General features: G+C 39.6%; 1 non-coding gene across 1 annotated transcript; it reads right to left on the bottom strand.

Moving 5' to 3' along the window:
- Positions 1-10,797: 10,797 nt before the first annotated feature.
- LOC115802370 (small nucleolar RNA SNORA31) lies at positions 10,798-10,928 on the bottom strand. Its single transcript, XR_004022840.1, has one exon. It is a non-coding gene; the product is annotated as a small nucleolar RNA SNORA31 (small nucleolar RNA).
- Between the last annotated feature and the right edge of the window lie 7,882 nt (positions 10,929-18,810).

Genomic DNA, 18,810 nt, shown 5'->3' with positions numbered 1-18,810 from the left:
AAATGTAGTGTTTACCTGGAAAGCTATGTACCTCACTAAAATTCAGAGATTCTCTTACTAAAAGGAAAAAGAGAATGGATACAGGGGACAATTACAGCCTCTACCAGAGGCAGTGTATCCTGAAGTGTGTTAATTGAATTGTCTAGTTCCATGAATTGTCCAAAAAACAAGTTCTTTATAGCTGTACTTATCAGAGCCTTTAATGCACTAATGGTTAAACTCTATGAGGGAGGAATAGCTTTGCTACATTACCTAGATTTATTTGACCATGGGATCCATTTTTCAAAGGTCAACTCTTAGAGCTAATATGTGGTGGAATACATTTTGGGAAACACTACTCTGGAATACTACTCTCTCTTTTTTTTTAATAGATATTTACTGGATTATAATTGCTTCACAGTACAATTAGTTTCTGTTGTACAAAAAAGTGAATCAGCCATATGCATACATATATCCCTACATCCCCTCCCTCTTGAGCCTCCTTCCCACCCTCCCTATCCCACCCCTCTAGGTGGTCACAAAGCACCGAGCTGATCTCCCTGTGCTATGCTGTTGCTTCCCATTAGCTAACTATTTTAAATTTGGTAGTGTATATATGTCCATGCTACTCTCACTTTGCCCCAGCTTCCCCCTGACCACCGTGTCAAGTCCACTCTCTAAGCCTGTGTCTTTATTCCTGCCCTGCAATTAGGTTCATCAGTACCTTTTTTTTTTTTTAGATTCCATATATATGTGTTAGCATACGGTATTTGTTTTTCTCTTTCTGACTTACTTCACTCTGAATGATAGACTCTAGTTCCATCCACCTCACTACAGATAACTCAATTTCATTTCTTTTTATGGCTGAGTACTTGCCATTGTATATATGTGCCACATCTTCTTTATCCATTCATCTGTCGATGGACATTTAGGTTGGTTCCATGTCCTGGCTATTGTAAATAGTACTGCAATGAACATTGTAGTGAATGTCTCTTTTTGAATTATGGTTTTCTCTCAGGGTATATGCCAAGTAGTGGGGTTGCTGGGTCATATGGTAGTTCTATTTTTACTCTTTTAAGGAACCTCCATACTGTTCTCCATAGTGGTTGTATCAATTTACACTCCCACCAAAAGCGCAGGAGTGTTCCCTTTTCACCATACCCTTTCCAGCATTTATTGTGTCTAGATTTTTTGATAATGGCCATTCTGACCAGTGCGACGTGATATCTCATTATAGATTTGATTTGCATTTCTCTAATAATTAGTGATGTTGAGCATCTTTTCATGTGCCTCTTGGCCATCTGTATGTCTTCTTGGTGAAATGTCTATTTAGGTCTTCCACCCATTTTTTATTTTAATTGCTTGTTTTTTTGATATTGAGCTCCATTAGCTGTTTGTATATTTTGGAGATTAATCCTTTGTCCATTGTTTCATTTGCAAATATTTTCTCCCATTCTGAGGGTTGTCTTTTTGTCTTGTTTATGCTTTCCTTTTCTGTGCAAAAGCTTTTAAGTTTAATTGGGTCCCATTTATTTATTTTTGTTTTTATTTCCATTACTCTAGAAGGTGGGTCAAAAAAGATCTTGGGCTTCCCTGGTGGCGCAGTGGTTGAGAGTCCGCCTGCCGATGCAGGAGACATGGGTTCGTGTCCCGGTCCGGGAAGATCCCACATGTCGTGGAGCGGCTGGGCCCGTGAGCCTGCGCGTCCGGAGCCTGTGCTCCACAACGGGAGAGGCCACAACAGTGAGAGGCCCGCATACCGCAAAAAAAAAAAAAAAAAAATATCTTGCTGTGGTTTATGTCAAAGAGTGTTTTTCCTATGCTTTCCTCTAAGAGTTTTATAGTGTCTGGTCTTATACTTAGGTCTTTAATCCATTTGGAGTTTATTTTTGTGTATGGTGTTAGGTAGTGTTCTAATTTCATTCTTTTACATGTAGCTGTGCAGTTAAATCTTGCATTTTTAAATAGAGGCATTCTTGGACATTTTCCATAAAAAAATTCTTCCTTGAGCTGTAAAAACTGGCTTAACTGTAACCAATGTACCTAGAGCACTATTCTACAACTTGTGTTACTAAGGGAAAGTAACCAAAGCACAAAATGGCTTGCAACATTTTTATTTCTTGCTTTAAATAACATGGTGCATGCTTGTTACTTTGTAATATTTTTATTAAAGAATGGAAGAAGCCTGACTTCTCAATGACCCAGATGAGAAAAGAAAATACATAATTCTATGTCATCGCTGTTAGTTGTCTCTGTTATTAAAGAAAGAAATCAAATAATTTTTCTTGGGGAAACAGGACCAGGTCTGTCCACAAAAGTTGACTATGGATGGACCTCTTCTTTTCTATTCCTCCTAAGACAGAAGTGTGTTTTCTTCCAATTTCTGAAACAAAAATAAATCTGTGGGCAGGGGATGGAGAAACCAGAGCAGATAATATCTAATTATTACTTCAAAGTATTTCAGGGAAAAGGAAATAGGACTTTATCTTAAAACCTCTTTGAGTAATATCGGTTTCTTGGACTTCTGTGCCCTCCCCTTAATGCCTTATACACAGAAACAATTTAGGTGGCTTCTCAGATGGCGCAGTGGTTGAGAGTCCGCCTGCCGATGCAGGGGACACAGATTCGTGCCCCGGTCCTGGAAGATCCCACATGCCGCGGAGCGGCTGGGCCCGTGAGCCATGGCCGCTGAGCCTGCGCGTCCGGAGCCTGTGCTCCGCAACGGGAGAGGCCACAACAGTGAGAGGCCCGCGTACCGAAAAAAAAAAACAAGAAACAATTTAGATATTGGAAAATGTGCAGGAAAAGAAGGTATATATATATATGGAGAATTTATTATGAGGAATTGGCTCATACAATTATGGAGACTGGGAAGCCCCACCGTCTGCCATCTGCTAGCTGGAGACCCAAGATAGCCAGTGGCGTAATTCAGTCTGAGTCCTAAGGCCTCCAGGGAAAGCAGTGATGTATTGATAAGTCCCAGTCCAAGAGCAGGAAAAGATGAGATGAGATCGCCCAGCTCAAGCAGTAAGGCAAGAAAAAAGGGTGAATTTCTCCTTCTTTTGCCTTCTGTTCTATTCCAGCCCTCAACTGATTGTATCATGCCCACCCACATTGGCCTATTTACTTTATTGAGCCCACCAATTCAAATGTTAATCTTATCTAGATACATCCTCACAGATACACCCAGAAATAATGTTTAATCTGGGCACCGCATAGCTAGTCAAATTGACATTTAAACTAACCACACAGGCACTAATCCCATTCCTGATAGCTCCAGCCTCATGACCTATTTACCTTCCAAAGGTCCCATCTCCAAATACCACCACATTGGGGATTAGGCTTTAACATATGAACTTTGGAGGCCCACAGATATTCAGTTCACAGTAGGGTACCTACATGACCAGTACCCAGAAAAACCCTGAGCACTAAGTCTTTAATGAACATGTAGAAAACATTTCCCACGTGTTGCCACAACTCATTGCTGGTGGAATTAAGCACATCCTATGAGATTTACCTGGAAAAAGGAATTTTGGAAATTTATTCCTGGTATCCTTCAGACTTCACCCAATATGCCTTTCCCTTTTTGATTTTGCTTTGTATCCTTTGTATCCTGTGTAATAAACCTTATCCACAAATACAACTATACGATGAGTCCTGTGGATTCTTCTAACAAATCTCCAAACTGGGGGTGGCAGTTGGTATCAGAAATGGGATTCACTAAAACAAGCCCAACTCACTGAAATATGGCTAAAGCAGTATTTAGAAAAAGGATGAATGGGACATAATGATAAACTTTCAATGCCAAGTGGCTACCTAGTCATCTGTGATATGAAACGGCAGCAGAGATGATGTCTGCTATGAAAGGTAGAGATTACCTATGAAATTTTTAAATGATACATCCAACTCCAGAGGATTGGCTCATTGAATGTGCTGGCTGCTTTGGGCAATGGTAGCTGAAGTGAGGAGATTAAAAATTGCAATTGCAGCCTGGATGATGCCTTAGGGTTTTGTTCTCTCCTCCAGATGGGAGGGGAAAAGATTGTCAGTGCCAAGGCAAGCTTTAGATAAATCAGAAATAAAGGAGAAGGGGAAAACAACATTTTATCCACTGGTACAGCAGCCCCTTGCATTCCAGATGGGATCTCTAAGCAGCTGTAATGTCAATCCTGAAAGCATTGAGTTTACTGCTAGGGGATTGTGTAAACTTGCAATGAAAAAGAGAGAGAGAGAAAGAGAGAGAGACTTTCAAAAAAATGGCTTTTTATTTTGTGGCTATTGCTTCTGGATGTATGATAAAAATAAATGTAAAATACTATATGCTTGTAATTTCATACATGTTAGAGGGATTATTGCAGTCAGGGAAAGCTGCCCAATAAACGGTGTTAGTAGAACATAAATTCCTTGCTTTTTGCTGGAATGGGTTAAAATTTAAACTCTTTTGCTGGGTGGGTTAAAATTTAAACTCTTTGGCTATCAAAATCTCACAACTGATTATTTTTGCTAAGATTTTTACCTGTTGGAGTCTATGGGAAAAGGTAGACAACATAAAAGGAGAGAAAATCTCCACAGGAAAATCAACTTTTGCATTTTAAAAGGCAGGTTTTAGTTTGCTAATAAGTTCTTATAAAATCAGATGTCTACTAGAGTTTGTCATACAGAGTGAAGTAAGTCAGAAAGAGAAAAACAAATACTGTATGCTAACTCACATATATGGAATCTAAAAAAACGGTACTGATGAACCTAGTGGCAGGGCAGGAATAAAGATGCAGATGTAGAGAATGGACTTAAGGACACAGTGGGGGAATGGTAAGCTGGGAAGTGAGAGAGTAGCACTGACATATATACAGTACCAAATGTAAAATCGATAGCTAGTGGGAAGCTGCTGCATAGCACAGGGAGATCAGCTCGATGCTTTGTGACCACCTGCAGGGGTGGGATAGGGAGGGTGGGAGGGAGGCTCAAGAGGGAGGGGATATGGGGATATATGTATGCATATAGCTGATTCACTTTGTTGTACAGCAGAAACTAACACAACAATGTAAAGCAATTATACTCCAACAAAGATATTTTTTAAAAAGCAAATGTCTAACCCTTAGAGGCTGATGATTTTCCAGCCTAATGTGCATATTTTTGAGTGGGTCAATTTGGACTTTAAGTCTGACAACGTAAAAGGGGCTTAGAAGGACTTGAAACCTCACTGTCTGGCCCAGTAGTCTCTTGGCTTTGCTGCTGCTTAAGAAGAAAAGTCCTTTTTGGAATCCTGAATTCAGAAATCCTATTTGCCTGGACCTAACGGTAGGATGAAACCTCATAATGATTGTGCTGGTCCATAAGGATTGTGATGGACCTCTAGAAGCAGACATAGGCTCAATGAACAGAACTCAGACTTTGGGACTATTGCAGATTTAAGACCCTCCCCCCCTATGGGGCCATAAACTATAAAAACATTATGGATGCTGACTGGACCACATAGGTATCTTGCAGATGCCCATGGGAAAGTGCTTGGGGAAAGTGCTTGTTCTCTGACGGGACCATATGAAACCAAGCTTCTAGTGGCTCTATCTGTATAATGCAGGAACTAATTGCATCTGAGATGATTAATCACAAGAAACCTAACTTGTGATTCCTGTCGAAAGCTCCAAGTTGGGAGAGAGCACATTACGGGGAGTGGGACCTCTGCACCCACTCCTAACAGATAGGGTTCTCATCCCCTTCCCAGGCATGTCTCACTGCTGTTGACTTGTGTTTGGATTTTAAGATTATTTGAAATTTACAATGGACTGATAACCTGATTCTACTTCACTCACATAGCTGTCCCCAGACAGAGATTGGTCTTTTCTGGGCTATTTACTGAATAAATGATCAGGATGACAGGTGTCAGAGTTATGTAAACACATTCTGAAAACTCTTGAAAATTCAGGATTTTGTCCTACCAGTTCCTGAACATGATGTGTCTTTCTGGCTAAGTTTATTAAAATTGTTTTTCTATGCAAATTTTTCTATTCCTCTGTTTGGATTTGTTAAATTAATACTTATTAAGTGGAGTGCAGGGTATCAGGTGGTGAGCTGCAGTTCAACAGTAGATCACAAGAGGAAATAAAATAGAGGAGTTTATTACTCACAGGTCCTGGAGGAAATACCTGGCATGCTTTCAGGGACCACATGGGGAGGTCAAGGCAGAGTGCAGACAGAGAGAAGCAGGACCTGGGGAACACGTTTTTATTAGAGTCTACGGGTAGAGTGCTTTGTGGTTCCCAGGCTTAGGCCTGATTTGGTCAATTCAAACCAGAAGAGCAGGGTTCTGATAAATCCCACAAAGGTCTTATTGGTCTTATCTAAGGAGCATATAGGGGAAGGCCCTGGAAGGCAGTGGAGATTGTTGATCACAAGGGCTGTTGGGGAGGTCATATCAGGAACTTACATTTCCTTGTGACTCTGTGAGCTGCCATCTGGGGCATGGGTTTGCCTGAGGGGACTAGTGTCAGTTTAAGGTCACTGCTGGCTGCTTGGCCAAACAAAATAGATGCTGAGGCAGCAACAGCGTGGAGTAGCTTAGCTAAATTCTCAACACTCTCTTTATACCAAACACTTCCTGCTGAAAGGTCTAGATGAGAATAAAAAATGATTGGGAAAAAAATGTAAAGTTAAGATTACTGTATGAGACACACTGATTTTGTAAAAACACAGAAAAAACAAAAAGCCAGCACCTGGGAGATGCAGGGAAAGGTAGGCATTAATGATTTCTGTTTTTTATAACTGCTGTTTTTCAGAACTGCTCCTGGGGGAATTCCCTGGCAGTGCAGTGGTTAGGACTCAGCGCTTTCACTTCCGGGGTCCCAGTTTCAATCCCTGGTCTGGAAGCTAAGATCCCGCAAGTTGCGCAGTACGGCCAAAAAAAAAAAGAACCACTCCTGAATGCCAATGCTGCCTTCCCAAGATGCTGTAAGCCTTGAATTCAAACTGACTGCTGAGCCTATGAGCACACCTAACAACACTGACTGTGACACAACAGGGAATGTCCCCAGCTCCTAAATTTCCACGAAGAACACCTGTAGATGTTGTCCCCACTCATGAGGCAAATGAACTGATGTCAAAGACAAGCAAAACTGATTGAAACTGACTGCCTTCTGGAAATCCTTCTAAAACTAGGGACTCAACTGAATTATTTGGACTGGACAGAAAGCCCTAAGGCAGAAGGATCCACAGTGGGAAGCCACACTGGAAGCCTCGTTAAACTGTATTGCCTGACTAATGTGTGTCCTTGTTGGGGTGGCTTAACAGTTGCACACTTTTTGTTTCCAAGGGTACTCTCTGTGTGTACCTTGACTATCATGGACCATCTCAGTCCTGGAAGGCACGCAGGTCAGCTTCAACTTACCAGTCAGGATTGTGTTGTGCTTGAATCGATGGCTCAGGCCAGGTTAAAAAAAGGTTAATACAAAAACTTAAGGAGAAAGCCACCTAGCTTTCTAAGAATCACCTTTATTTTTAATGGGATTTATTTAAATTGGCTAAATTCAGGACCCCTAGAGGGCATAACAAAAGTCAATATTACAGGATACTTTCACCCTGCTGCATGGGGTCCTACTGAAAATAATTTTGCTCTAAAAATGCCTTGGCCAAGAAGGTGGACTCTGCAGAAAAGAGGTAACACAGAAGGCTGAGACTGCCTATCCTTAGAAAGGCCTCCTTGCAAGGTTGGCCCTTAACTGGTATCTGGGAACTTGGCTGGTAACCAGTCCCCTGTAGTGATATAAAACTTTCCCTAACTGGAACCCTCCTACACTGTTGGTGGGAATGTTAATTGGTGCAGCCACTATGCAAAACAGTATGGAAGTTCCTCAAAAACCTAAAAACAGAGTTGCCATATGATCCAGCAATCCCACTTCTGGGCATATATCCAGACAAAACTATAATTTAAAAAGATACATGCACCCCTATGTTCACAGCAGCACTATTTACAATAGCCAAGACATGGAAATGGCCTAAATGTCCATTGACAGTTGAATGGTTAAAAAAGATGTGGTTTATATATACAATGGAATATTACTCAGCCATAAAAAAGAACAAAATTATGCCATTTGCAGCTACACAGATGGACCTAGAGATTATCATACTAAGTGAAGTAAGTCAGAAAGAGAAAGACAAATACCATATGATATCACTTATATGTGGAATCTAAAATATGACACAAATGAACTTATCTACAAAACAGAAACAGACTCACAGATATAGAGATCAGACTTGTGGTTGCCAAGGGGGAGAGAGGGCAGGGGAGAGTTGGACTGGGAGTTTGGGAGTAGCAGATGCAAACTATTACATATATATAGAATGGATAAACAACAAGGTCCTATTGTAAGCACAGGAAACTATAATCAGTATCCTGTAATAAACCATAATGGAAAGAATATATATATATATATATACATATATATATAACTGAGTCACTTTGCTGTATGTACAGCAGTAAATAACCCAACATTGTAATTCAACTATACCTCAATAAATATATATATATATAACTGAATCACTTTGCTGTACACCAGAAACTAACACAACATTGAATATTAACTGTACTTCAATAAAAAAGAAAGATAAAAAAACTCCCTAACTGATAAGAGTGGCCTATACTGCTTGTACAACCAAGGTGATTTATGCTGAACAACTGCTTTCCTTCTGAAAGTCCGGAGTTTTGGGACCTCCCAGGCAGAGCATGCCTACATGACCAGCATCAAATAAAAGCTTAGGGTTCTGAGGCTCCCTGGTAAACACTTGGCACGTGTTGTCACAAAACATTGCTGGAGGAATTAAGCACGTCATGTGTGACTCCACTAGGAAAGGACTCTTGGAAGCTTGAGACAGGTTTCCTCTGGACTTCACCTAAGGGCTTTTTCTGTTTGCTGATTTTGCTTTGTATCTTTTCACTGTTATAAATCTTAGCTATGAGTACATGTTGAGCCCTGTGAGTTCTTTTAGTGAGCCACCAAACCTGGGGGTGGTCTCTGGGACCCCAATGCAGGAAGGAAAGGGAACTCTTCAAACCTTGGGCCAAAAATTTTCCCAAAGTAACAAGATATAAATTTACCACCAAAAGAAAAAGAATTTGGTCTACATTATATAAAATTAGTCCACCTCCATTTTTTTCCCTAGTTAAGCCCATCTCTTTTAAAGTGTGAGAGAAAGATAGCTCTCCACTTTGCATGTCCTAAAGTTCTTATAACAAACCTAGCACAGCAAAGGAGCAGCAGCAGGTGTCGAGTCTTGGCAGCTGGGGGAGAACTGTCTGGGAAGCCAGGGTGTGAAAGGAGGCCATGCCACACCCTGGGAGCCCAGCCGCCAGCTTTCCCTGGCAGGGGCTTGGACACCTGCCTTGAGGAAATGCTGCCAGGGGCATGGGACCAAAGGGAGCTGCCCTTTTGACCCTGCTCTAATGCTCTGCCTTGCCAAGCCACAGTGTTTATGCAAAGTGTCAAGTGGCTGAGATAGCTGCAGTTTTCTAGAGTTTGATTGTCCATTTTCTTATGGTACTTAATATGAAAGGAATTACCTTCTCTTAGAGGGTAGGAAACTTGTGGTGTGTGTTCTCATAAAGTGATCAGACATCAAGGGTGCCCAGGTAATCAGTGACAATGATCCTTGGCCTGTGTAAAAATGAAGTGGCTTTGCAGTGCCCTCTTTCACATTTGCTGCCTCAGAAGACTGCAATAATGCATAGATGATTTTGCCTTTATTTCACTCTCTTTCATTCATTTCCTTTTATTTCATTTCATTCCCTTTATTTCATCCTCCATAGCCCCTATATGTTATAGTAATGTATTTTTTAGTTCATATTTTTTCTTAACAGTTAAAGGGAAGAATTATTCCTCACACTGCTTTCAAGCTTGCCCAAGTCAGTCTCACTTTGGAAAAGAAATGCTATTTACAGAAGAACTACACTGCTACATCTCTCTTTTTTTCCTTTCTTTCTCTTTTTTTTTTGTAGTCAAAATACATCAGTGGTTTTTAGACAGTTTTCACTTGCCAGAAAGCAGTGCTTGAAACTGTGTGCTATGTTCTATTTAATGTCTTGACTGTCAGAATGTTCTTTTGCAGGCAACATATCCATTTCCATGATGGTTGTCCAGTTACATTGTGAAGTTTGCAAGCCTTTTGAGGTGATTATCAAGACACAGATTGCTTGTTGCTTAACCAAGTGTCCTAAAGCATGTATGTGAAGGTACATAATTATCATTTTTTATTCTAAAAAGCTATGTAACTTATATTATGAAAACTATTTTAAAAATATACCACTGTTGATGAAAAAATATGTGAGGGAAATAAGGTATGTTTTTTGAGATTTGCCTACTAGAATATTTGTTGTATAAATATCCAGTTACTTTGGCGTTAAGCATCATTGAGTTCTGCAGAATTCTGGCTAATGGTAGGCTTCATCAGAGTCAAAGTTTTTAGATACTGTAATAGGTTTTTATAAAACAATACCTCATCTCTTTCACAAGAGACCTTTAAACACAGCATTGATTCTCATCTGCCAGAAACTGGACCAGAGATGGACCATGTGCAGCTCTGACTCCAGGAGTGTTATTAATTGTACGACCTCTCAAGGTCTTTTTGATCCCTGAGCACCTATTATTCTATAACAGATTGAACACACTGTTTGTTAAAATTTACCACTATGTAAAAAACTTTATCAGTTCAGCTCATCAGTGTGTTATACTTCAGAAAAATCTTCCTCCCAGTTATTAATTTCACAGCGCAATTTCAGAGTCTAAGGGTAGTGCCTCAGTACTTTTTTTTTATTTGTGAATTGCAATTTTTTCCTGTATTCCCCCATTCAATCTGGGCTGCCACAATCAGACAGACGGAAAATGTGAGGACACTTTTTTCTTGCATCTGTAGTGGAAACCTTAGCAAACAGGAACTGCTCCAGGCCCGTCAAATAGATGCATCTCAGCACTTTCTTTTAACTTGAGTCCATAAGCCTCCCCATGAGAAGTGCTCCAGAGAAGAACTGGGCTGGGGGAATTAGACTCTTGTGAGTCTCACTTCTAATAGGGGCAAAATTTTGCAATGTACAATAAAGGAGTAGATCACCAAACATTTAAAGGGAATTGTGACAAAATACTTATGACATTTAGAAAAATAAATCGGAAAAATTAAATTTTGAATCAATAAACAATGGGAAATCTTCAAAGTACTAAAAAGAAAAACGTTAATGAAGCATATATATATAAAACAGTGGGAGTTACACAAATGGGTAGCGACTAGATCAAAATGCTATTGAACTACAAGTACTCCGGGAAGATAATAATGAAGATAGCATAGCTTTTCTATCTCTCTGAATCCCCACATAAAAACCAATAGCACAACTGTACATGAAAACACCCATGGGGCTTCCCTGGTGGCGCAGTGGTTGAGAATCTGCTTGCCAATGCAGGGGAAACGGGTTCGAGCCCTGGTCTGGGAAGATCCCACATGCCGCGGAGCAGCTAGGCCCATGAGCCACAACTACTGAGCCTGCGCTTCTGGAGCCTGTGCTCCGCAACAAGAGAGGCCGCAACAGTGAGAGGCCCACGCACCGTGATGAAGAGTGGCCCCCGCTCGCCACCAACTGGAGAAAGCCCTCGCACAGAAACGAAGACCCAACACACCCAAAAATTAATTAATTAATTAATTAATTAAAAAAACACCCATGGACAACTCTGCAACAAATATTGGCAACAAGATGTCCTCCACCCTCAAGTGGAAAGTGTGAGGTCACACAACCAACAGCTAAGACCTGATATAGTTGTCCATGCTGAAGGAAGAATGAAGTAAATAAAAGGGCATCCATCAGACCTAAGAACAAGAGGATCACAAAATAGCCAATAGTTTAGAAAGCACAAGGGACCAATTTGAGATTCGTGTTATCCTTCTATCCACAATGTTGCTGAACTATTTTTTTAGAACTAGATTATAGATCTTCTTGGATTTTCTATGGAGACATATTGTCTATAAATAATAAAAAGTTACTTCTTTGTTTCCACTGTCCTTTTATTTTCCTTTTTGTCTTATTAACACTTCAGTAACATGTAATAAACCTGAAAAGCTTGACTAGTTCTTGACTTCAAAAAGAAAACTGCTAATATTTCACTTTTAGATATGATGTTTATTTTATCAAGGTTCTATAATGAAAATGTTTTTCTAATTGCATCACAAGTAAATATGGCAAAATACAACTTTGGTTACATCTTGGTAGAAGATCATGGTAGATTAAAACTAATTGCAACTCTTTGCTACTTCTTCCATTGAGAGTTGGAGTCTAATTCACTCCCCCATGAATCTGTCCTGTTCTTACTAACGTGTTTGACCCACAGAACATGGTAGAAGTGAAGTTTTGGAAAGCTTTGCAGCTTCTGCCTGGGACTCCTAGGACACACTAGCAGGGAACCCTGAGCTGTCACATAAGTCTGACTACCCTGACTGCTATGCTGGGAAGGCCACAAGAAGGTGCTCCACTTGATAGTCTCAAATGATTCCAGTCTCCAAGCTATCTTCACCAAGGTGTCAGACACTGAGTGAAGCCTGAACCCACCAGACCAGCCATCCACCAGGAGAGTAAACTCTGCTGACACCAGCAGAAGAAAAGAGTCAATCAAGCCTTGCCCAAATTCCTCAGCAACAAAATTGTGAGATGTAATAAAATAGTTGTTTTAAACCACTATCATTTGGGACAGTTTGCCAAGCAGCAATAGATAACTGGAAGATAGGTATAGAAACTATTTTTTATGGTTTTATATTTTTTCAAAATTTAACAAAATTGAGTCTCCTCCTCATTATTGGAGTTGAGGCTATTTTCCACTGGTTAGGAAAAACAACAAAAGGTAAAGATAGGCAAGCATAGCATAGAGGATCTCAGGTTCAGTGCTAGACCAGTGCAAAGATCAGGTCTGCATGACCAGGGTCACTTAGTGATGGGCCAGCATCTTCATGCAAATCAGAAAAAGGAATACCTTTCTCCTGGCAGGCACAACCTAACACTAGACTGTGATGAACAAAGTGCAGGCTGAATCTCAGCCCCCACTTCTCCCAGCATCCTTGTGCAGGGCACAATTAGTATAACCTATATGCAATATCTTTATAAATTAAAGCGCAAAGCAATGTTTCTACATTTGCAAATGACATAGATTCTTGTGGGTGGCAATGAACTAAGTTGATGAGGATGGAAAGATCTGATGAATCTGTGTGAGTGGGCAGAAAGGTGGCAAATGAGTGCATAAAGTATACATATGAGCTAACAGTCACAGCTAAGGAGAGGGATCTAGGGTTATTGTAGATTGTTCCCTGAAGATAATACAGAGGCTTCTTCTGACAGCAAAAAGAGCAACTACTTGATTGAATCATTAAAGTGCCATTCCCCCTGAGAAGCAAAGTAGTACCACCCACTCAACTGATGCTCTGATGGAAGCTGAATAAGGCAGAAGCCATTATGAGAAAGACTGGAGAAAAATTAACAGCATGAGGGCTCAGAAGAAACAAATACTTCTATATATGAGTGGAATATGAAGGACAAACCAAGCCGGTCCTGGTGAAAGCAGCTGCAGTGGTGGAGATGGTAGCAGTGACTACAGCATGCTTAGTACCGGGAACAAGTAGCTGTGATGATGGTGGTGACGCAAGCAGACTATTGCTGGTGATGGCAGCAGTAGCAGCAACTGAGTTGATTTCCCAGCTGATACCAGTGATATTGGACGGCAGTGGTGACACCAGACCATTAATGCTGGCAACAGGAATGGAGATAAAGCAGTAGTCAGGAAACTGTTAAATACTTCATCAACTCTTTATTCAGCATTGACCACATTTCTGGTATCATGTTGGGTAGATAAATAAATGTTAACAAATACCCATTATATACCCAGCCCCGTAACAGATGTGGGAGTACAAAGATGACTAGAACATGGTCCCTACCCTTCAGATGCTCAAAATTGAGTATGGGGAGCACACATGAGAACAAATAACTATGGCAATGTGGTAACTGTGAAAAAGAAATATAAACTTCTGTATAGTCCAATGCAAAGAGAGAAAACATATTCCCTTGTTTTGACATACAGCATTAGAGCAGGCACTGTGTTAGGCACTGTAGAAGACACAAGATAAATCAGACATAGATCCTGACCTGGGATGCTTATAGTCCAGTCGATGAGGTAGGACAAATGTAATTCTATAAAACAAGTAGAAAAGTGATATGTTTTAGAAAGTTCCAGAAAAAGTATTTTAGGTTTTTAAAGGAAAGCCTGCATATAGCAGACACTCAATATTGTTTTAAGGTGCATTCTACCTATTCAATCTTGAATGCCACTTTTTCCTTCTTTGATACCCTTTAATATAGTTTACTTTAAAAAATCCTTATTGAGTGCCTACTATATTGTGTGCCTGCTATACACTGAATATTTTTGATGAGGTCATGAGGGTAGGACCCTGGTCCACTGGGATTAGTGCCCTTATAAGAGGAGACCCTAAAGAGCTTGCAGCTCTCTCTCCCCTCTGGTGAGGAAAAAAGAAAGAAATAAAATCACCTGAGGACACAGTGAGAAGGCAGCCATCTGCAAGCCAGGAATAGAGCCCTCACCAGAAAGCTAACTGTCCAGAACCTTGATCTTGGACTTCCCACCTTACAGAACTGTAAGAAATAAATTTCTGTTAGTTAAGCCAACCAGTCTATGGTATTTGATTATAGTAGTCCTAGTAGACTAACACAAGTTTTGGTACAGGGAATGAGGCCCCCAGCCCCCCCTAAATTGATGTCCTTCTCACCCCAAATTCATGTACAACACAATTCAGTCAAGTTTTTTGACGCTTTATTATGAGGATTTCTTTCCTTCAATTTCCAATAACCTTTCCCTCATTTCCATTTGAGTTGTCACTGGAATGGCCTTTATCATCCATATTTCTACCAACATTCTGTTCATGACTATTCATGTATTTCTGTAAGGTGGAAGCTTTGTCTCCTGCTTGCCTCTTTTCTTTCTGAGCCCTCACCAGAATCATCTTTAATGTCCTTATACCTATCAACAGTTTCTTCACAGCAATCTCGGCTTTTTGTAGCATGGGCTTCAAAATTCTTCCAGCCTCTACCCATCACACAATTCCAAAGCCACATTCACATTTTTTGGTATTTGTTACAGCAGTACTCTATTCCTAGTACCAAAATGTATTGGTATTACTTAGGGTTCTCCAGAAAAACAGAACCAGAAATTTATATAGAAATTTATAAAAGGAACAGACTCATGCAATTATAGAGGCTGAGAAGTCCCAAGATCTGCAGTCTACAACCAGAGACCCAAGAGACCTGATGGTGTAAATACCAGTGTGAAAGCTGGCAAGCTCAAGACTCATAAAGAGCCAATGCTTCCATTCAAGTCCAAAGGCAGGAAAAGATCAATGTCCCAGCTCAAAGTAGTCAGACAGTTGAAGTTCCCTCTTACAAAAGGAAGGGTCAATCTTTTTGTTCTATTCAGGCCTTCAACTGATTATGGCCACTCACTTTAGGGAAGGCAATCTGCTTCACTCAGGAGGATTGATTCAAATGTTAATATCATCAGAAAAACATACAAACAACAAAACAAAACAAAAACAACAACCAACCCTCACAGACACACCCAGAATAATGTTTGACCAAATACCTGGGTTCCTTGTGGCCAAGTGACACATAAAATCAAGCATTACACTGACTATCTTCTGGGCTCTGGGAGTACAAAGTGAACAAAGTTTCTATCCTCATGGAGCTTATGTCCTATTGCAGGGTCACATAAATAAACAATTTCAAACACTGCTAACTGCTAAGAATGTGGACCAAGGAAAAAGACAAAGTGCAAGAAAGGATGTGGGGGTGCGCATAGATGTTTATAGGAAGTAGAGTGAGTCTAAAAGTCTTTGAGCTCAAAAATGAAATTGGAGGGACTCTGGTGGCACAGTGGATAAAACTCCGCGCTCCCAATGAAAGGCCTGGGTTTGATCCCTGGTCCGCAAACTAGATCCCACATGCATGCCTCAACTAAGAGTTCGCATGCCACAACTAAGGAGGCTGCCTGCCGCAACTAAGACCTGGCGCAACCAAATAAAGAAAGAAAGAAGAAAAGAATGAAATTGGAGTTATGCTTTGGGAAGAATAATCTAGTATCAAGGTGCAAAGTGACACATAGAAGAGAGGCACTACAGGTGGGGAAGCTAATACAGCATTCAGGAAAGGTGAATGAAATGGAAAAAAGAGAAAAGAAGGGAAGAAACTATTTATTGAGCACCTACTATGTGTCAGACATGCTTTTAAGTGTTTTCACATATTTGAACTGGGAAGTGGCAGGGGGCATGAAAAGGAAGAAAAATAGTAAAAAGATATTACAAAGAATCATCAAGACTTCACAGCTGATTTTGTGTTTATGTATGTGTATATTGGTACATTTACTTGTACTTGGGTAGATACAGTTGGAAAAAAGAAAGGTTCAAAAAGGTCTAAGGTTTCAAGCATGGGTAACCAGCAAGGTAATAGTGGTATTATGAGAAGAAAGGATTATACAAAGGAAGAGAATGAGGAGGGAGGACAATGTGTTATATATTTTTTAAATGAGGCATACAGGCAAAGCTGCTCAATAAACAGTAGGAAATTACAGGGCTACAGGTGAAAAGATAAGTCATACCAGGAGATGTGAAGATAGAGATTATCTTCAGAGATATTGTACCTGAAACAATGAGATGTACTTTGGTTACAAATGAAGAGAATGAAGAGAAAGAAGAGCATATATTTTTATGGATTCTCCTACTTGAGGAAGATCTAGAGGTGCGCTGTCCAATATGGTAGCCATTAGCCACATGAAGGGACTTAAATCAATTTAAATTAAAATGAAAAATTTAATTAGTCGTACTAGCTATATTTCAAGTGTCTACCATATTGAATATCAGAGTTATAAAACATTTCCAACATCACAGAAAGTTCTATTGGACAGTATGTACCTAGAGATTCATCAGAGTAGAAGAAAGGGGAGAATTTAGTCTCCTGAAAGCCATTCAAGTACAGAATGACCCATGGTATTAAGTGCTCCAATAAAAGCATATGAAAGCTAAAAACAAACAATAACTTGTGACTCTTAAAGCAGTTTCAGACTAGTAAAAAAGTTAGAAACTAGATTATAAGAGATTTTGGATGAAATTGGTGATAAATAGGTAGAGGTAACAAGTATAAACAATTCTTTCAAGTAACTTTTCAGTGAAGAAAAAGAGAAAGAATGTAAACCTAAGGAAGAACTGAAAGAGAATCAAGCTGTGTATGTATGTGCCTAAGATAAGCATGTTTGTGGACTCACTGGAAGGCTCGGCTACCAATCAACCAACCAGCTATCCACTAACTCTGCCAATCAAAAAAGGCTTTGATGTAGCGATGACAATTGAGGGGATAGAATCATACAATTTTAAAGCTACGAGAAGCCTTAGGAATCATCTAATCTACTGGTCACATTATATAGAAAGCAGGTGCCCATTCACACCCATAGCTTAGTAGTATTAAAAGCTAGAATAAGAACTCAGGTGTTCTGCATCCTAGGCCATTAGATGTTCAGCCTCATTCAAATGCCTCTTAAGACACAGACCAGAAAAGTGAAGAAAGCTTATTCTATTGACTTCCATTAATCTAGCAAGAAAATATCTATGTTCACATATATAAAACTTCAATTTAAAGAAAAAGAGACAATTTTTTTACTTCTCTCCTTTAAAATTTAGAAAAACAGAACTAAGCCTTGAGTGTCTACTATTTTGTAACAAACATTACACTAAAAAGACCTTAAATATCATCTAATTAAATCTTTACTATAACCTGTTTTCAGTATTCACAGCTTAGAAATTTATGCATCAGGTCAGTGAGGTCATAGAGGTAGTGACACTTTTACTCAGTTCTATACTATAATCAATTAGAAAATGGTGGAGAAAGTGGGAGAAAAAAGATCAATAGGCTAGGGAATGGAAATTAGATGTTTAACAAAGTATGAAAGTAACAAGGACAAATTCATATACATGCCAATCTTAAAAATAAAACCAAAGAAAACCAACTCTTTAGATAAATAATTGCTAATTAAACAAAATGTTTCAAGGAACTCTAACATTGCCTTTGGAGGGAACTGGGTGGCTGGGGAACAGGGTTTTAAGGAGACTTTTCACAGTAACTTTTGAATTTTAACAATAACAATCTATTACCTCTTCCAATAAATAAAGTTTCTTTAAAAACTTTATATGTTTCAGTTCCTACCGGTAGTTTGTAATTACTAGCATTCTACAATCCCCTAAGGCTGCAGAAAAATTGAAATTTCAAGAAAGAAAAATCCTGTGTTCTGAAAAGGCAAGGGAAAAATTACATTAAGAACAGCAGATTTGCCTTTGGGGGTTGGGAATCAGGAAGGGAGAGAAGTCATTGCCTGCAACAATCACTATTTGATCAAACCAATTCTATTGCTATTATTTTTAGCTCATCTTTTTAGCCTGTTGCTAAGGAACCCTACAACCCGAAAGCAATTTACTCATAGGAACCCACATGAAGCAAGAGAAAAGCAATGACGCTGAAGCTTTCTAATTAAGCCATTAAGTCTATTTTAGTGCCGTTTAATAAATTATTTCCTCTCGATTTTTATGCACCGCTATAGTGATGTTGAAAATCCTGTTGTACCCAAAAGCAAAATCATTATTTGTAAATTTTTAATGAGGGTTTGCAAATCAGTATATCTGAAATGGGGAGCCATAGTTCTGGATTCTGATTTTCTATTAATACTTGTCTTTTATTCTTGAAAATACTAGACAATTTCTTGTTCAGTA

Source organism: Delphinapterus leucas, chromosome 4 (assembly GCF_059928025.1).
Source record: "Delphinapterus leucas isolate spDelLeu-1000000601 "Yukka" chromosome 4, BTC_Dleu_Yukka2, whole genome shotgun sequence".
NCBI classification, from domain to species: Eukaryota; Metazoa; Chordata; class Mammalia; order Artiodactyla; family Monodontidae; genus Delphinapterus; species Delphinapterus leucas.
Note: the sequence above shows the minus strand (reverse complement) of the source record. Positions and strands in the feature narration are given on the sequence as shown.